Source organism: Lemur catta, chromosome 2, assembly GCF_020740605.2.
Source record: "Lemur catta isolate mLemCat1 chromosome 2, mLemCat1.pri, whole genome shotgun sequence".
Lineage (NCBI taxonomy): Eukaryota > Metazoa > Chordata > Mammalia > Primates > Lemuridae > Lemur > Lemur catta.
The window spans coordinates 13,414,583-13,423,967 of record NC_059129.1 but is presented as its reverse complement, the minus strand read 5'-3'; positions in this window follow the sequence as shown (position 1 = coordinate 13,423,967).

Below are 9,385 nucleotides of genomic sequence, written 5' to 3'. Positions count from 1 at the left end.
TGAAGGAAATGTGATGACTTTATGCTGCTGGCTTTGAACGGCAAGGAAGGGCCACAAGCCAAGGAATGCAGGTGGCTTCTAGAAGTTGGAAATGACGAGGAAATGGATTCTGCCCTTGAACCTTCAGAGGACATACAAACTTGCTCACACCTTGATTTTGGTTTAGTAAAACTGATTTCAGAATTCTGACCTCCAGAACTATAAGATGACAAATTCATGTGTTTTTAAGCTAGCAAATCTGTGGCAATTTGTTACAGCAGCAATTGGAAATGAATACACTCAGCGACTACACACAGTAGGAGCTCAAGAGCTATTAAATTAATGACTTGTCTGAAAGTAGGCATTGCCTCAGCCCAGTGACAAAACCTGTAGTTTGTTAGATTGTTGAGTCTGGATGAGTCTTTGAAAGTACACAGACCAAGCCTCTCATTCTGGTTGGGGAGAAATACATAAAACAATTAGTATACTAAACTGTTGCATGTGTTATGATAAATATATGAACAGGTTTATGAAGGGAGTAGTTGGTTATACCCTGATGGTGGTGGGGAAGGAGATGTAGAAGCCAGGAAATGTTTTATAAAGAAGAGGTATTTTAGAATGGTCACTCTGGCAATGGTGTGGAGGAAAGGAAGACTCCAGAGGCAAAGAGGAGCTGAGAGGTGTTCCAGAGGTGAAATAGAAAGGTTAGTTAGCTACTTTATTCTGTTTCTGTTTCACACGAAACTGGGAGGAACCAATACTATATTGGTCAAGACTTTTTTGATTGTAAGTGACAGAATCCCAATCTATACAGCTTGTGGGGAGTTGGGAGGTAGACTTATTGGCTTGCTGAATCAAGAATGTATTGATCAGTCAAAGCAGAGGAGATCAAGGCGCAGCTGGACCTTAGGAAAACCAGAGGCTCAGACATCATCGACGGTCTCTCTTCTGTTTCTTGTCTTTGTTTCTCTGCGTGGGTTGACTGCATTTTCTTTTCCCGAAAATTGACTTTCTCCACAAGGTAGAAAACATAGACCTTTGTCAGTTCTTAAGTTTTTCGTCTTAAGACCCCTGTCACTCAAGAGATTGGCTGTTTTATTTAGAAAAATTCTGGAGAAAAGCTATGGATTGGGTTAAGTGCCAACCACAAGAGGGCACGTGAGATACTGCCTAATCTTCTCTCTCATGGATATCATGAAAAAAAAAAAAAAATTACTAATTCCTGGGTAATTCTCCTGAATCCAACTTCTCAGATATTTTCTCTCTTCAGTACTTTCATCCAGTATTTGGGGCTGAGATCATCCAAACATTGTCATTTGGGGTCCATTAGGCTCTTTGAGCATCTCTGAATGTTTCAAAGACTATAAGAGCTAGATTCTTCCTTCTACAAGGGACAGTATGAATTCCATGGTTTCTTACTTGGTTATATGGGTGTCCTGTGGGAGACTCTTGCTTAACCTAGGAAGGAGAGATAACAAGTCACCATTGGATTGCTACCAGCCATCTAATGGTTCTTTTGGAAGGACTAAGATTTCTTCCAGTGCTGATAAGCACCAGGGACCTTGTTATGCAGGAGACCCGAGGGAACATATGGACATACAGCTTGGATCATTAGCTGGGCCTTTAGGGAGCATACTCCATCCCTGGCAACCCAGCATAGGTTTCAAGGGGAAGATGACGAATCATGTCAGATTAGAGAATCTACACTTAACCCCTTAGGTGAGCTCCTTGGACCAGAGGCTGAGAAGGTTGACTTGCTCCTTAAGTCTTATTACCACCTCAATCCGGAAGCTAGATGTCTATAAATGCTCAGAGATCCATTTCACTTGGAAACATGCATATAAAGGACAGTAACAGCAGCTCCTTTACATGCACATAGTACTTTATAATTTCCTAGGATCCCATATGCTATTATTTCATCTAATCCTCACAAAAATCCTGTGAAGCAGGCACTGCTAGTACCATTATTTTATAAATGAGGAAACAAACTCTGAGATGTTAAGTAAATTGCCCAGGGCCAAGTCTTATTATAATGCTTGATTCTTCCTCTTTATTATTATCATCAATTTTCTGCATAATGAGTTGGTGCCCCACCAACCTGTAATGGTGACTAATAAATTTTCAAAGTAAAAATGATTATGAACTCATAAAGATGTAATTATATATATTTATATACATATATATACATGCATACAAAGTGTTTCAACCTAATGTAATAATTTTTTTAAAAATGCTCAAATTATCCCAAAGTGACTCATGGGGGAGCCCTTTTGGGCTGGCTTCTGTGTCCTTTTGACATGACCCCATTGTCTTTGAAAGCTTCCTTATTTTCTGGTGCAATGATGTATCCCAGGTTTATCTTGTACATTTCCTGTCCCAGTTCTAAAATCAGCTATTTCTCCAAGCAGTCCTGATTTCTTTTAGTGAGAAATATAATGGTATTTGACAATCAGTTAATCAACCATCATTTGCTATTGTGCTTTACTAATATAAGAATGACTAACCAGGTTTGGCCTTATAGTATAGTCTTAGATTAGTAACTGTGGCATTTTGGCCCATAGTGCACAATGTCAGAAAAGAGCCCTGAAGCAAAACAGCAAGTTTAACTGACTGCCCTGCTCATATAATCAGCATTATATGTCTGTATCTACCTGTATTTGGTTGAAGCCTATGATTATTAAGAGTTTATTTACTCCTCAAATATTGGCTCATTGACATACTTTGTACCAGACTGTGCAACATTTGGAAATACACATGGTACAGATACACAAGAGCTCATATTAATAGGAATTAGAGTAAAGGAAATGGGGCGTGGCTGTCACTCCCTATCTTTATCCCCCTTGGAACTGATGGCACATACATTAGACAAATAGCTGACCACGAGTTGCAGCATTTTTTGTGTAGACAGACCAGTTAGAGTCAAGGATGGTGTTACCATTGACTTCAAGGCTCTTCATCCTGAGCTCTGGCCTCGGTGGTTAATTGCCCTAGAGGTAGGTAGTCTGCTCTTAAAAACAGTACTCTTAATCTTCAGAGGTTTTCAGGGGGATGAAGGGACTCTTAGATGCCAGATGCAGTGATCAAAACATCGACTCAGATTCCTCCTCTAGGCCAGTGGGCGGGACCCCAGGTGCAACCAGGAGAAGAAAGAGCTATTATTTCATATGAATGGAAATAAAAAACCAGTACTTAAGAGTTTAAGTGAAATTAATGATTTTAGGGGCCCCAGGCAGTATAGGTTGGATTTCCACATGTATCATTTCAGACTTTACCCTAAATGCCAGTAAGAGGGAGGTTGTTGGCTTACCACAGTTTTAATTTATTCAGCTGGTTGTTCAGATCGTGAGAAATGGGGAAAGTCTACACTGGTAAAATTAAATGCTTTTAGAACCATGTCATTATCTACCCTCTCTCCACTGGAATATAAACTCTGTGAAAGGAGGGATCTTTGTTCTGGTCACTATTCTACCTTTAGCACCTTGGACAATGCCTGGCACATAGTAGCTTTCTCAAACAATATTTGTTAAATGAATTAATATAGTTCTCCCATAGCAACATTAATATGTGTGGGCTCTTCTTTAAGGACCTTCCTTTTGCCCTTGCTTGGCCCACATATACATTTTCTTCCCAAAGAAAGTATTTGTGGCCTGAATGTGGCTATTCTTTAGTTTCCCATTCATTAATTTCCTTGTCAAATTGAACAACTGACATCCTTTGTCCTGAAAAAATATCTAGACTAGAGGAATGTTTTCCATTGATGGACTTGGAGTTTTCCATTTTTAATAGACTTACTAGCAACATAATAAAGCACATACATACCACACACACACACACACACGCACACACACACACTTTTGGGCATGTGTCATGCATTAGTAGAGCTGGAAATTTGTCATCTGTAGGCAAATTCAGAGAGGGCGGATCCAGTTTGTATAAACTATGCCATGCTACATAATAAATAATCCCTCAAATCTCAGTGATCTATAAAACAACAAAGGTTTATTTATTTTTTGCTCTTACTACTTGTCCAGCATCGGTCAACTGAGTGGTCTCCTGTGACCTGGATGAACGAATGACCATTATCTGAAGGATTACCTGTAAATGTGGAAGAGAAAGAAATTGTATGCTCTAGTCTAGAAAAGTTATAAAATATATCCAACTCACAATTCATTGACCAGAACTTGTCACATGGCCTGAGTATAAATCATAGCATTTTCTGAGGGGTGCATAGCTGGGTAAGGACTTCCAAAGTTGTTGTTTTGCCAGAATGTTCTAGATTCACTCTATTTCTGGAAGTTTTTTGTAACAGAAACCAAGAGCACTTTCCTAGAGAAGTAGTACTTTTTAAAGAAATCAGTCTGGCTAATTTGGAACATCAGCAAACTAGGTCTTACATACAGTACAGTGGGGACAATCACAGATTTTTCAGATTCAGAGAGACCTGAGTTCAAATTCCACCTCTACCACTTAATAGCTATGTGGCATTATGTAAGATACTTAATCTCTGTACTATTAGTATGGCCATCTCCAAAATAGTCCTGCCTCACAGATAGGATGAAATTGTTGTGAAGATATGATGAGACCATCTTAGCACAGTGCTTAGTATGCAATGTACATATTACAGATTCAATCCATGTTAGCTAGCTTGAAAGATGGAGAAGTCTTACGTTTTATTAGTGCCTCTTGGGCCAAGTTTTCTTGGCAAGCATGGCTTTTATGTTCTCAGGAGGTCTGGCAATTAAGACTGCTCAGATTTCTCTGTGGGGGAATGTTCTTTGAAATGATTCTTCAGCTTCCCAGGTTTAACTTGCACTAATTCTCCACGTCCACACACAGTCTTTCACATATACTCTCCTTACTACAGACTCTCCAGGAGTCTCAATATTAGTATTTCTCAACCTTGGATATCCATCTAAATCTGAGGGAGCTTTTCAAAACTCCTATGCCTGAGTCCCAACTCAGACCAGTTAAATCAGTTTCTCTGAAAGTGGGGACCCAGGCATCTGTATTTTTCAAAGCTATTCTGGGGATTCTGGTGAACAGTGAGGATTGAGAACTACTGCTCTACATACCTGTCTGGCTCTTGCCCATGTCCCCAGCCTCATCTCCTCCTACTCTTCTCCCCCTTTCTCACCACACTCTTTTTGTTCATTGAACATGCCAGGGTTGCTCTGACTTCAGGACCTTGGCATTTGCTGTTCTCTCAGCCTGCAGTGTGTTACCTCAGATTTCCACATAACTGATTCATGCTCATCAGGTCTCAACTCAAATGTCACTTCTTCAGAATTTCACTTCATTATCCCACTTTTTTTTTTTTTTTACAACCAAGATTTCTTTCTTGCTCCCATTACATACCCTTAACTGGCTGGCCGTACCTCTATTTCATGTCTTCTTCATTCTGGGACCCAGAACAGAGGAACACCCCAATCTGGGACATGCTGATCTCAGGGTAGAGAAAAAAGAGGAATGGCAGAATTCCACAATGGACCATCTGTTAACATTCCATTGTCCAAAACAAGCCACAAGGCCAAGCTTGATGTCAATGGTGCACAAAATACATTCTCTCACTGGGAAGGGCAGAAAATTATTGGGAATAATTTTAATGTTTGAGAGACTTCCTGAAAACATATTGATCTAAAGGATAGATCACTCAGTTATCTCCTTCACAGGACAATGATTGCTCAACTGAGAAAATCTGCTTGATTATCAAATGACCATTTACTCATCGTTACATCAGAAACATGGGATACAAGCAAAGCAAAGCTCAGAGGAAAATTCATCTCTTGAAAATTTTTATTTACAAATGAGACTAGAGTTAGAAAAAAAGAATCCCAAAAAAGAAGACAAGAAGAATCCTAAGTAAAAAAGCATTCAATAATGAATTTAAAAAGAGAAACTTGTAGAACTAATATGTAAATACAAGAATTGCTTCTACCAAAAAAACTTAAAAACATATATAAATATGAACCTTTATGCTATCGGATCAAATGGGGAAATAAGAGATAACACAAAAGTACAAAAATTAGAAATGATAATGGAATAACCACGAATATAGAGAAAACTGAATGATTTATAACTGACACTTTGCTCAATCCTAAGCAAATAAATCAGATCCTGAATTAAAAGGGTGATTTTAAAGAAAATACAAATTACCAATAGTTCCAATATTATTTAAATTTTTCCAAAGCATAGGAAATAAAAAGAAGAAAAATTTCTAAACTCTTTTTATGAAGCTAGTATAATATTGGCAAGAAAAACCCTAAAAGAAAGCAACAAATAAATCTCACTTAAGAATTCGATCCAGTGATCCCATTATTGGGCATCTACCCAGAAGAACAAAAGTCATTCTATAAAAAAGACACCTGCACCCGAATGTTTATAGCAGCACAATTCACAATGGCAGAGATGTGGAAACAGCCCAAATGCCCATCAATTCACGAATGGATTAGTAAATTGTGGTATATGTATACCATGGAGTATTACTCGCTATAAGAAATAACGGTGATATGACATCTCTTTGGTTCTCCTGGAGAGAGCTGGAACCCATTATATTAAGTGAAGTATCCCAAGAATGGAAAAACAAGCATCACATATACTCACCAGAAAATTGGTTTCCCTGATCATCACCTAAATGCACATTGGGTAATGATACCAACTGGATATCAGACTGAGGCGGCAGGGGGTGGGGGGAGGGGATGGGTGTATGCCTACATGATGAGTGCGTTGCGCACCGTCTGGGGAATGGTCATGCTTGAAGGTGCTGACTTGGGGAGGTGGGGGGTGGGGGGAGGGGATGGAGGTATGACTACATGGTGAGTGCCAGACACACTGTCTGGGGAATGGACACGCTTGAGGCTCTGACTCAGGGGGATGGGCGGGACATGGGCAATATATATAACCTGAGCTTTTGTACCCGCATAATAAGCTGAAATAAAAAAAAAATTAAAAAAAAAGAATATCATTATAAAATCCTATATAAAACATTAGCAAATGAAATATAGAGGTATATTAAAATCATGTTTTATGATTTATTTTATTTTATTTTTATAGATTTAGGGGGTACCAGTTGTTTTATTACGTGAATATATTGCATAGTGGCAAAGTTTGTGCTTATAGTATAGCCATCACCTGAATAGTATACATTGTACCCAATACGTAATTTCTCATCCTTCACCTCCCCACCCACCCACCCTTCTGAGTCTCCAATATCTATTATTCCACTCTCTATGTCCATGTGTACACATTATTTAGCTCTCACTTTTAAGTGTGAACATGTAGAATTTGACTTTCTAAATACCATCATTTTTCACAGAATTAGAAAAGACAATCCTAAAATTTATATGGAACCAAAAAAAGAGCCCAAATAACCAAAGCAATCTTAACTAAAAAGAACAAAGCTACCTGACTTCAAATTATACTACAAGGCCATAGTAACCAAACCAGCGTTCCCATGGACTACCACTCCCGCATGAAAGAGAATGCAATCATGTCTTTTTGCAGCAACATAGATGGAACTGGAGGCCATTATCTTAAGTGAAATAACTCAGAAACAGAAAGTCATTCTCCCATTCTAAAGTTGCCCTCCTCATCTTCTTTCATTTCCTTTCTAATGCTCACCATGATTTGAACTATTTGCTTATTAATTTGCTTATTTACTGCATGTATCCCCATTAGAACATGGGCTCCAAAAAAGTAGAGCCCTTGTATGATCTATTCACTGTGTATGCCCAGGGCTTCAAACAGTATCTGGCATATAGTAGGTACACAGTAAATATTTATTGAATAAATAATTATCCTTATCTGCTACTGACTGATATAAAACATCATTTTAATGATCAAGTCTAATGATATGTTGACAAAACAATCATGTTCTTAGAAGCAAGTCTTGCAACTTCTATTTTCTCATGACTCTTTACATATTTGATATTGTTTAACTATTTGTTATAGGGAGAAAAAGGAGGAAACATTAGGACTCCTCACAGTGTACCTCCCAGTCCAGAACACACTGCTAACATCACAAGAAATAAGTCCCTAGAATGTACCATTTATCATATCTTCAACCAAGGACAAGAGCTTGTCATTCTGTGAATGCTGGGTAGTCTTTTTGTATGGTTCTTCTCTGGTTCAATCCATAGAAGTTACCTATTGAAGATCTGTTGCTGTCCTTGCACAAACTCCACTTGGATCAAAACACACACAGCAGCTCAGTGATGAGTTCTGAATCACTAACAACTCATTCCCTCCCTTGAGGATAGCGTGAGATATGTATTTAAGGCCACTTAACTGAGGTATGGACTCCTGGAGGCTAGGTAAAGTGGCTGAGTAACCTGAGTTGTAAAGATGACAGGTAAGTGTTCTTGATGCTGTTGAGGCAGGTTCCATCCATCCACAATTCTTCAGCACCTCTCATGTGCTAGCTGCTGATCTAGGTGATCCAAATACAAAAATGAACAAAATGTAGACATCCCTGCCACAAGAAGTTCATAGTCTAGCTATGTTTTGTTAGAAACCATGTTATTCTTTATTTCCTTCCTTCATTGATAAATCCTAATTGTGGGCCAACTTGGTGCAAAGTACCAATTGAGGAGTCATTAATTGAGTATTAATTGATACATAATATTTGTACATATTTATGGGGTACAATTTTACTTCTTTTCTGCACTTTAGGCCTCTTATTTATTTTTCTTGACATTTATTGCCATAACTAGGACCCCTAGTTCAGTGTTAAATAGAAGCAGTGAATATAAACATCCTTGCCTTGTTCTTGACATTGTGAGGAAAGCACCATTCAAAACTTGTCTATTAAGTACGATGTTAACAGTAAGATTTCATAGATGTCCTTCATCAGACTGAGGAAGTTCCCATCTAATTCTCATTTTCTCAGAGATTTTAACATGAGTGAATGTTGAATTTTGTCAAAATATCTTTCTGCATCTATTAGAATGATCATATGGCTTTTATTCCTATCGCTCTCTCTCTATATATATAGATATATGTGTGTATATATATATATATATATATAGATAGATAGATAGATAGATAGATAGATGTATATAAAATAGGAATTTGTTCTGTCTCCAGGGCTAGAGTGCAGTGGCGTCATCATAGCTCACTGCAACCTCAAAAGCCTGGGCTTGAGCGATCCTCCTGCCTCAGCCTCCCAAGTAGCAGAGATTACAGGCATGTGCCACCATGCCCAGGTACTTTTTGTATTTTTTGTAGAGACAGGGTCTTACACTTACTCAGGCTGGTCTTGAACTTCTAGCCTAAAGCAATCCTCCAGCCTTGGCCTCCCAAAGTGCTAGGATTACAGGTATGAGCCACCATACCAAGCCCCCTATTTTTTAAAATAAGGTAAATTATATTACTTTTTAAATGTTCAACAAGTTTCCATTCCTAGGATAAA